Source organism: Medicago truncatula, chromosome 7 (genome assembly GCF_003473485.1).
Source record: "Medicago truncatula cultivar Jemalong A17 chromosome 7, MtrunA17r5.0-ANR, whole genome shotgun sequence".
Lineage (NCBI taxonomy): Eukaryota > Viridiplantae > Streptophyta > Magnoliopsida > Fabales > Fabaceae > Medicago > Medicago truncatula.
The window spans coordinates 27,929,853-27,941,777 of record NC_053048.1 but is presented as its reverse complement, the minus strand read 5'-3'; the positions used below and the strand labels follow the sequence as shown (position 1 = coordinate 27,941,777).

The 11,925-nt window shown below is 31.7% G+C and overlaps 1 long non-coding RNA gene across 1 annotated transcript; it reads left to right on the top strand.

The window, feature by feature from the left end:
• Positions 1–6,272: 6,272 nt before the first annotated feature.
• Positions 6,273–7,690, top strand: LOC120577023 (uncharacterized). The gene is made up of 2 exons (XR_005643101.1): positions 6,273–7,005; positions 7,173–7,690. It is a non-coding gene; the product is annotated as an uncharacterized lncRNA (long non-coding RNA).
• The last annotated feature ends 4,235 nt before the right edge of the window (positions 7,691–11,925 follow it).

Genomic DNA, 11,925 nt, shown 5'->3' with positions numbered 1-11,925 from the left:
GGATCACAGTATGACCAGTAGGTGCAACTCAACAGGCAGAGGGATAGATCGAAATCCACCGAGAGAGTAAGACCCCGCACGTAAGGATCACCATACGACCAGCAGGTGCAACTTGACAAATCGATTAGGTTAGACCGTCCCAATAGACTCATCACTTAGATAGTCTACATAAGATAACTGAACGCGACTTAACTGTTATTTAATTCCAACAAATGAATATGGGGGATTCAAATAATTCTAACTGCTGCTAACATTCTGCAACCAAAACAGGTAACTTGTTTTGTTGCAAACAGATAATTGTTTACTTTTTGCACCTATTTATCAACAAAATATTAATGTGAAAAAATTTAAAAAAATAACACATTTTATTAGATGGATGGATGGATATCCCATTTATTAAAATCTAGTAATTGATGGATTGGATGGACATTATATTCATTGGATGGATGGGATGATTTTTTTACAACAAAAAATATAGTGGATTATAATGGATTAATGGAATTTTTTTTATCCATCCATTAGAATCTATATAATCCATCCACTAGTCATGTACACATCTTCACATAAATTCACATAATCAAAACATGCACCCACATAGACTCATGTGTATGTTATATTCTAATTCGACTCTATATGCATGTGGTACCAAGTTTTAGATGTCGGAGTTATGTTACCGATTGATCCTTCATCTTTAAATATGTCGTCTTTAAATTATAATTTGGAAGCATGTTACTGAATTAATCACTCATCTTAAATACTCATATTTAAATAGGATTTATGAATACATGGACTTCAAGTATGGACTCGACAATGCGCATCACCAAAAACTCATCATTATATAATTTATACCATTATATAATATATCACCACACCAATGCATCATTGGATCGTCAAATTAATACATCCATACATCGATAACTCATCATCATAATAGTACATCAACATGTTTATCATCAACATAACATCAATAAGACAATAATATTTCCATTAACCAAATTGCAACTTAGACGATTCACTGCTTACATTTGATCATTATACATTTCAAGCACATGTTAATAATCAATTCTGAATCATTAATCATCATCTTATCATTAGCACCTAATTAGTTGCAATCTAACATGTCATAATTCCTTATTCTACAAAGTCCACTATTTCTTCATTTATCTAACTTCGTCTATCTTCACATATTTTACATAAACCATTCTACATTCATCAAGCTAGATTTAAATACTCATACACATCCCTTTTATACTACGAATAATCAACTTTAGGCATTTGAGACATAATTACATGCATTGGATACCATAAAAGATGGTAAACTAGAGTTTTCGAGCACTGAACAGGTCGCACGGTCGTGCCACTCAATGTCGAGTGATGTGCACGTTCCATGCTCCTTAGGAACACGGTCGTGCTGCCCTGGCAGTAAAGAAAATCTGGAATTTTTCCCGTTTTTGCGTAAAACGCTGTTTTCTAAAACTGTTTTCGGTCCAATTCTCATCAAATTCATCCCAAACATACAAACCAATTATACCCAATCATTTACACATCATGTCTAACTTAATTCAATTTAAATCCATTTCTTTCCAACACCAATTAATTCAATTATCACATAACACTTAAAAACTCTTTTCTTTTCACACAATCACTCACACCTAAACATAGCAACAACAACAACAACATAATTCCACCATATAAACATACACGATGATATAACTAAGAGATAGAACATAGATTTAACAACATTCATCAACAACTTCATTATTTTCACTCAATTAAGCTAAAAACACTTAAATCTCAACTTATCATAACCAAACATATGTTTCCATGCAACAACAACATGATTATATTACTTCTAACATATTTAATCTAACCACAATTAATGGAGCACGAAATTCAAGTTGTGTGGTTTTGGGTTATGTTTGTTTGCTCTTGCATTTTCATGAAGTTGTTGTTGATTTAAGTTGAATTTCGTGCTCCATTAATTGTGGTTATATTAAATATGTTAGAAGTGATACAATCATGTTTTTGTTGCATGAAAATCTATGTTTGGTTATGATAAGTTGATGTTTAAGTGTTTTTAGCTTAATTGAGTGAAGATCATGAAGTTTTTGATGAATATTGTTAAATCTATGTGTTATCTCTTATTTATGTTATTGGGTACGTTTATGTGGTGGAATTATGTTGATGTTGTTGCTGCTATGTTTGGGTGTGAGTGATTGTGTAAAAAATCGGTTTTTCGAGTGTTAAGTGATAATTGATTAATTGGTGTTGGAAAGAAATAGAATTAAGTTTGAAATGAGGTGTAAGTGATTTGGGACGAAATTAAAGTGAATTGGATAGAAAACAATTTTGGAAAACAGGAAAAATTGCAGATTTCCCTTGCTGTCAGGGTAGCATCAACCGTGCACATCACTCAACATTGAGTGGCACGAGTGTGCGCCACAACACGACCATGTGACCTGTTCTGTGACCTAGAACTTCAATTTTTCATCTTTCTTGGTATACAATGCATGTAATTAGGTCCCAAATGCCTAAACATGATTATTAGGAGTATAAAATGAATGTATAGGAGTATTTAAACATAACTTGATGAATGTGGAATGGTTTATGTGAAATGTGTAAAGATAGATAAAGTTAGGCAAACGAAGAAATAGACGAACTTGTAGAATATCGAATTATGGCATGTCACATTGCAACTAATTATATATTAATGATAAGATGATAATTAATGATTCGGAGTTGATTATTAGCATGTGAATGAAATGTGGAATGATTAAGTGTAAGCGGTGAATCGTCTAAGACGTAATTTGGTTAATGAAAATGTTATTGTCCTATTGATGTTATGTTGATGTGATATTATGATGTTGAATTATTTATGTATGGATGTATTGATTTGACGATGCAATGATGTGTTGGTGCGGTGATATTTTATATAATGATATGAATTATATAATGATGAGTTTCTAGTGATGTGCAATGTTGAGTCCATACTTGAAGTCCATGCATTCATAAGTCCTATTTAAAGATAAGTATTTAAGATGAGTGATTAATTCGGCAACATGCTTCGGAATTATGATTAAAGACGACGTATTTAAAGATGAAGATCAATCAGTAACATAACTCTGACATCTAAAACCTGGTACCACGTGCATATAGAGTAGAACTAGAACATAACATACAAATGACTCTATGTGAGAGTCGTGATTTGATTATGTGAAGATGTATGTATGACTTTGTGTGTTCATGTGATATTTGGTGCTGGTGATGAAGTATGAATGATATATGTTTGATTTGGCGATAAAGTAATAATGTGAATACTTGTTATATTTTGTGCTGATAATTTGAGAATTAATATGTTTGTTGATTGAACAAGAATGCATGTAATGATAGTACTTTAGGAAACGAATATGTATATTTATGTGTGATGTTTTAATTCCTAAATACCATGTTTGAGTTCATATCATCTTTATGTTGAATTTATATCTTACCCGCCTATGGTTGTTTGGAGTCTTAGTGGCAGTGCTCTAATTTGGTGTCGGGGATTTTTTTTATTCTATCTATTAGACTGATATTTTGAGGAACCGTAGAGTTCTTATGATGATGTATTTGAGATGTTGAGATGATAACTCTATGGTGTTTTATGTTGCGATTCCACTGCGACTGTTTTATGATTGAAGATTTATAACTACTTTGGATTAATGATGAAGTGACATATTAAACCTTTGTGATTATCTGTTGAATTATTATTTAAATATTGTATTAGGCTTTGTGGGTGTTACATGAACCATCCTGCGTACTTGGATTAAGCGTCCTGATTTTATTCATTTTTTATTTAAATGGCCTAAAGTGGCACCTTACAAATTTTTCTTCCCACGCTAACTTAGGTTACTATTTGTGCATTTCAGACATATGTTCACTATCAGGGTTCTTGTTGCCTATTATGATGCATATTTTCACCGTAAAGTCTTCATAGTCTTCAAATTCAAACAAAATTAAAATACTACATTACTGATGCAAATTTACAATTAAGAACTTAGTTTAAGAATTACTTGGGGCTACAACTCTGAGTCACACCCCCAAACTTAAAATTGAATGGTAGAAACACATTCAAATTAAGAGTTTAAATTTGAGAACTGTGGATTTTAGTGCAATATTTATCCAAAGACTAAAAATATAGATAGAACTAACAATAACAAATTAAAAGAGTTAATCAAAACAAGCAAAACACCCGTTCAAAAAATAATAACAAGCAAAACACTATCCCATAAAATGATCTTGAATATTACCGCATGAGGTGATAGGAATGCTCCTCAAATATGGGGTTTCCTATTATGGCTGAGGATCACATCTGTTTGTCAAGTACTATTCCTAAGTTTTTTTTTTTTTTCTCTTATAACACAAAAGTAAAATGACATAAAAAAGATTAGCTTTCAACTAAGTTGGTACCATACTCTAATTTTTTGTCAAATGCACGTAAATATTATTAAAAAAAGGAAAATTAAAAAAAAATTGGGGGACATAAACCTAACCCTATAAAACCAAACAAAAATGTATGTCGACCCCAAACGGGTGATACAAAAATAAAAACAACATGCATGTTGTAACATCCCGATATTTTATATATATATATATATATATATATATATATATATATATATATATATATATATAATCAGGATCCGTTGACAACAGGTGTCAACGAATTCGTTGACACCAAATCTCAACCGTTTATCTCATTTAATCAAAAGGTTCATATTTAATTCACGTCTCTATTTAGTGAGTATCTTTTTCCTTAATCACATACTATTATTTTTTTCAATTACTGAAAACAAATTCGTGATACGCCACTACAAGAATTCTCTAAATTAGTAACCAACTCAAAATTGCATTACTGAGGGATTTAGACCCTCAATAATTACTGGCGGAATAAACCTTCAATAACATAAAAAAGACCCTCAATAATGTTATTGGCAGAAAAAACCCTCAATAATTCAGAGACTTACATTACTGACGGATAAATCCGTCAATAACAACGATAACGAACCTGCCATGATTTACTGCGGAAATTTTCCGCCAATAATGATAATGCTGGACAGCCCACACATGCCTTTGCTTTACTAACAGATATAGTAATGTATCAAATCCGTCGGTAACCGTAGATATCCGCCAGTAATAATATGAATTAAATATCCGTCAAAAGTTCAACAAATCCGCCGGTAAATAAAACAACAAATCCGTCAGTAGTATGCTACTTCAGCCAGTAATGTTTAACGTGAATATTGCTTTTACTTTCTCAGAGAAGCGTCACGCGTGGTTTCTATTCTATCCTCTCAGAAACACAAATCACTTTTCCTCTTCATACAAACCGATCGCCAGTGATTCTCTCAGTTCGCTGAATCTTCAACTATCATCTTCAAACCCATCATCTCTCTCTCAATTCTCACTCACCTTAAGCCAAGGTAAGCCAACTGATTCTCTAATTTCTCATTCATTCTCCAATTGCTTGTTTTAGGGTTTCGAATTGAGAATTGGGAATTTTTTTAGGGTTTTAGAATTGGGGAATGGGGATTAGGGATTGAGAATTGTTTTGCTACTGCCATGACTTTGTTTGTTTTGTTTCATTAATATTTTATCATAAGTTAAATTAGTTTAAATTAGTTGAGTGAGATTTGAGAATTGAGAATTCATTTTGGTTCAGATGCTAAAGTTTAAATTAGTTGAGTGAGATTTGAAGTGATTTAAAGATATGATTTTGTTGTTGGACATGTCTTTGATGTGTCATAAAAAAAGGAAAATAACAAAGGTCGCAATTCAATGGTTTTGTAGTGATTATTATTGTACATTAGTAGTAGGTAATGGTTTAAATTGAGACTGAATTTGAAATTTTCAACATCCCCTTAATTACATAGAAAAGGAGGTTGATATATTTTAAGCATTATCAATGTTATGGTAGTTGTCCAATAATGTTCTTCTACCTGTTATTGAATTTTACTCTATAAGCTGTCGGAGTGAAGAGATGAAGTCCTGCATCATATAAATGTTTAAGGAACCTAAGCTTCCTGAAGAAACTCTTAGAGAATTCATTTCTCATTATCCTTACAATATACTTGTTCTATGAACTTTGGAAAAGTTGCTCTTGCTTATGTTAGACCTGATAAGCCTTTTTCTGTTCATCAAAGGTTATTTATATTTACTATTATGTAACAATATATTTGACAAAAAAAAATCATTTATTTTAGTACACCTTTTTTTTGTTACTATAAGTAGTGAAGTAGTACTTGATTTTTTTAATTTATGTCACGATTCTTTGATATCACAAAGAATCGCAATCATATGTGTTCTGATTATAGTTTATGAAGAGTGACATCTTTAATTCCTTTTATGAGGATGAATTCGGTCCAACGTAAAAGCTTAAAGATGGTGTCGGAGTTTGGTTTTGATCCAAAGACATGTGTATTATGTTACAGTTCAAATTACAGTTGCATACCTTTTTTATAGGACACTTCATGACCGTGGTCCATATCCACCAGATCAAGTTGCTAAGGAACTTGATGGTAGTTTTTCCTTTGTTGTTTATGACAGCACAGTTGGAACTGTTTTTTCTGCACTGCTATATATATATATATATTTGTTACTCTACCATGTTCTTTGTCAACAATTCTTCAAAATCTCAACCCATCAATGAATGATCTTAATATTATACAAGAGGGTTGTGCTAATCTGTATAATACAATAAATCATACAAAATCATTGTTTGGAGAATGTAGAAAGAGTCCTTTGGTCATTTGGGTGTGGTGAATCTTTACATGTAAATTATTTCTGAGAGATGGAGATAGTAAGATTATCTTTCGGTTCTGCTGTTTTCTATTGTCCTTGTTATTTTTTGCTGTCATGGCCTGTTGTTGGTGTATCGTTCCCTTGCCCTTTTAGGTATTGCTTGTGTCGGGGCCTGTTGTTGGTGTGTTGTTTAGGCTGGCGCGGTCTGAAGGCCTTCTGCAGCTGCTGGTATGTTGTTAAAAAAAAAAACTATGACTCTGTGAAGGTTTAAATGCATAAACTCTCACCTCAATTTTCTTTATTATTTTGATTTTGTCACTAAAACTTGTGGGTGTTTGAGATGTTTGAATTGTTCAGTTAATGTTAATTTCTTGTTTCACTTTTTTGTTTTCTAGAGGCTTTGATAACATGTTAATTGACATTTAAGGGTCAAGCAACATTTAAGAGTTTCCCTGATAGCTCGGTATGGTGGTGATCGCTTTTTGCTTGACACGCTAAAGACCATGTATCCTTCAAGCGTTTCTTAAGCTTGGCAGTTATCTCCAAGCTGAGGCAGATTGTACAAAAGCAATAAGTCTTGACAAAAAGAGTATGAAGGCGTACTTCCATACAGGTACAATTAGAGAGATGCTGGGCTACTACAAAGAAGCAATTGATGATTTTAAATATACCCCTGTACTTGAGCCAACCAACAAAAGGGCTGCTTGAGCTGCTGAAAGATTGAGGAATCTAATACTCAAGAAGAGTTGAAGGATTTGCAAGGATTTTGAGTTAGGAGGGAGATCAAGATCAAATTTTCCTATATTATGATAATTACTTTATTATGTTAGTTTTTAGATTGTACGAATATTATTGATATATTCATGGTTTTGTACGAAAATGATTTATGGATTGTACGAATATTATGATGATATATGTCAGTTTAATTAATTTTTGTCTTATTAAATTAAAACTTTATTTCATTAATTTATTTGTGTTTAATAAATTTTATTTCTTTAATTAAAATTAAAAAGTGGAAAGGAATAAAAAAAAAAGTGAGAAGTACATTATTGGCTGAAATTTCCGTCAGTAATGCAGTTCAATATAAATATTACTGGCGGAATAATCCCTCAGTAATGCTTTGTCAAAACTACCTCTCCATTACTGAGGGAAAATTCCGCCAGTAACATTACTGACGCTCATATTACTGAGGGATTCATATTCGCCAGTAATATGTACTACTGAGGGATTTTTGGCGTTACTGAGGGATTATTTCCGCCAGTAAAAACCAGATTTCTTGTAGTGCGCCTCCTTCTTCCAAGGACAATTTATTCCAAATTAATGAAAATGGAGAGGAATGTATTGAATTAAAGAGATATATTTGTATCCATATGATTATAAAAAAAACATTCGTTATCTTCTTCACAGCAACCAATTCATTCAGATTAATTTCTCAATTTCCAAAACAATTAAATCAATAACTCAGGTAATTGAAAAAATAGTTAATTATCCATGAAAACAATAGTTAATTAAAATACTCTTATTACGTTTTATTGTTTTATGATGTTGAAAAAATGAAAAACCTTTAAATTGAGATGCTGACAGATGTATAACCAAAACCTTTAATTTGAGGTGCTGCCAATTGCATAAAATAAAAAATCAAGAATTATCTTTGTTGGAGATATATAGAAATAATTTTGTTATTGAGATTATAGAAGAAGGATCAATAACCCGTAGAACTAGTTTGCTTAACGGAGAGATGAGGCTTTAGGGAAGAAGGTGAATGAGATTGATGAGAGAGAATAAAATAAATAGTCTTAAAAATGAGATATAAAATACTGAATGCCCACATTAAAATTTTGATGAATAATTATTGACCTTTAGATTAAGAGAAATTAACGCTTAAGATTTGGTGTCAACGAATCCTGTCTCATATATATATATATATATATATATATATATATATATGTTATTTTAGTTTATTAGTTATTCAACAACTTAATTTAGGTGTAAAGAATTTAAGAAAAAATTTAAGACCCTTTATTTTTGAAATAATTATTCCCTTAGTTTTAGTTGTTTTAATTATTCTTATTTAGTATATTTGATCAATTTGCTATGACTATATAATAGAATAACCTTCTACCTCTTTATATAACTTATTTTATTTTATTTTAGACAAATATACTAGTTAGATTTCTACTTAAGTGTTAATAGCACACTTTTTTTTTGCACATGTTTCATTTTATCATCCTTGTAACCACATCTTCTATTATTTTGTATTGTACGTGGTTATTTTTGTGCTGTCAATGCCTATTTTTACTCAAGTATATATTCTACTTATTTGACCATGAGTGTCCCCTTTTGTTGCTGAGTCAAAACACTACTCTCTTGTTAGTCACGTTGCTGTTGTTTACTTATTAGTATGCCTTCCTAAAGATAAGGAATCCACCTCCCATGGTTCAACTACCTCCTATAGTTATGCTATGAGTGGCTCAATTAAAATAAACTTAGTTTTCTTTTCTTTATTTTTCTGATTTTTGTTCAAGAGGGGCGGTTTTTCATATATCTAGCTATAATAATTTTCCTAGGGATAACATACAATTAGGAAGAGACCAATAACGTTTCCTACTATCTGCTACACAAACCACAAATACACACTTATCTCTCTAAAAGATCCTTATGATTCCAAACATTATTTATTCTTTATTTCTATTTAAAACCAAGACACCAATTTTCTTATTGTCACACGCCTTTGTCTTCTTCTGTGACAATTACACTAAATAAACCCATCCATTAACCCTGCCTTAATCAAAACAAACTTGTTCTCTTGGTAACTTCTTGTGAGCCACATTTCTCCCTACCATCTTCACAAGTCTACAAACATATTCTCCTACTCTTTACTCGGCCTACACATTTCATCCGAATTTTTTGTGTCCATTAATCCAATCATAACATTTCATCTTGTCTAATTTTGTGTAAGTTATTTTAAACATGTCCTTTTATTTTATTCTCTTCTCACTTTACTAAATTATTTCCAAATCATAAGCCTTTTTCTTTTTCCATAAGAGGTGGCCGTAGAATTTCAATTACTCCTTCGTTCACCATTCGTTCGGGCTAATTCTGGGAGTAAAAGAAATTGTGTCTGCATCGTAGCTGCAAGTTTGAGGCGGCTTAGAGTCGTGATTTAGAAAGAAAAATGCATGAGGTACGAACTTTTTTCCCATACGTCCATACTAAGTACTAGGATGATGTTATGAATTAGAGGTAGAGATTCTTGTCGGTTGAAAAGAAGACAAAAAAACTAAAATATGAATTTATATGGTAAAATTTAACCTTTTATAAAAGTTATTAGTTTAATTATATTTTATATGATGTGTGCATAAAATGTTATGTAGAATGACATTTATTTTATTTTGATATGCATATATGTTTTTTTTGTGGTATTGGGAAAGAAGTGTTGGATTTTGTTGATAAACTAAAGAAATGAAAATATAGTAATATGAGTTTTATGAAAATATTTCATTTTGGTTCATGTGGATGATGATGTGTTAATATCTGATTGTGTTTGCTTATGAGGTTGCCTTAGTGGCGGGTATTTTATTTGACTATGCATTTGCCTTAGTGGTGGGTTAATAATATATTTCTGTGTGGTGCCTTAGTGGCGGGAGAATATCATATTGCATTGTTGTGCCTAAGTGGCTGGATTTAGTCTTCATTGTTCATGATCATGCATTAGCATATGCATCTGTGTGGTGCCTGTGTGGCGAGTTATTTCTGTGTGGTGCCTGTGTGGCGGGTTATTTCCGGATCATGTAGAATCTAAAAGCATGCAATTTACACATAATTGCATTGCATTGGGTCTGTTATACATTTGTGTGTTGATAAGTGATTAAACTATTATAAAGCAAAAGAAATTGTGTGAACCTTATTTAAAGCATATAACTTGAATGTATTTTCCTTATTTCTTTTTAATTGAGAAGTTTTGATATATACTATCTATTTTATGACATTGTTTCTTGTGCTTTGAGTATGAACCAATTTGGATAAGGAAATTGACCCTTACACTAACATTTTAGGTACCAAAGAAGACATGTGTATGCTTTGGTGTTTTGCTTGAAGCGCGTGCGGGGAAGAAATTGGGTTTTAATTGAATTCTAATTTTAGTAATAATTTTGAAGGATATTTAGTTTGAGAAGTTTAATTAAATTATGTTAAGAATTTTGTATAGATTTTGCTAAGAATTATTATTAATGATAAAAAAAAAAAAAAATGGTAGTAATTTTCGAAAATGAGAATGATTTAGGCGTAATGTCTTGGATCAAAATCTGGGGCGTTACACATGTGTATCAACCTCTGATTAATCCTAAAAGTAACTAAAGGTCTTCGATGCGGTGATTGAACCATCAGTCAACACTGAGGCGATTACTTCTGCAAAAGAAGCTTCACTAAAGTTCGATATTGCTCAAAGCCTAAGTCAATGTGATTATTTGTTGTCACATTCTGTTAAGCCAACGAGTCATGACATCTTTAACACTATGATCAACTTGCTTGGGTCTAGGGCCTTTGATTTGGTCCACGATGATACATTCTTTGTTCGGTAAATTCTAAGATTTGATATTGTCTATTTTGGTCTTATTTTCATAGTAGTTTTCTGATTTTGTGTTCGGTAAAAGTCCTTGATTTCTTGACTAATCTTTGGTGGTTTTTGGTTTTGTTGGGTTTTGGCCTAGTCTATCCATGTGTATATCAGGTTCAGGTCCTTCATGACTTTGATTTTCTTGGGCCTCTATTAAACAAAAATTATGGGTCCATTTTAGTGCATATCCTCTAGACCAACTCTGATACATCGTAAACTTGTAACTTAATACAACTTCCATCCTTTAGCAATGCATCATTGAACATTTTCACGACCTTCCATACAAACCAGCACTAGCAAGCATAAATTGTTCCTAAAACTTAAATTAACATTAAAAATAAAGGTTTCTAAAACAACAAAAGACTTAGTGTATATTAAGGATAAAGTAGGTTTTGCTTTCACTCAAAGATCACATATAATGGGAGATATATGAATGTAATAAATGGTATATCATCCGCTTATCATGTACTTAATTTGGCGTTCTTAAACCATCAAGGGTTATGGGCTCACCGAAGACATTAGGGAGAAGTAAC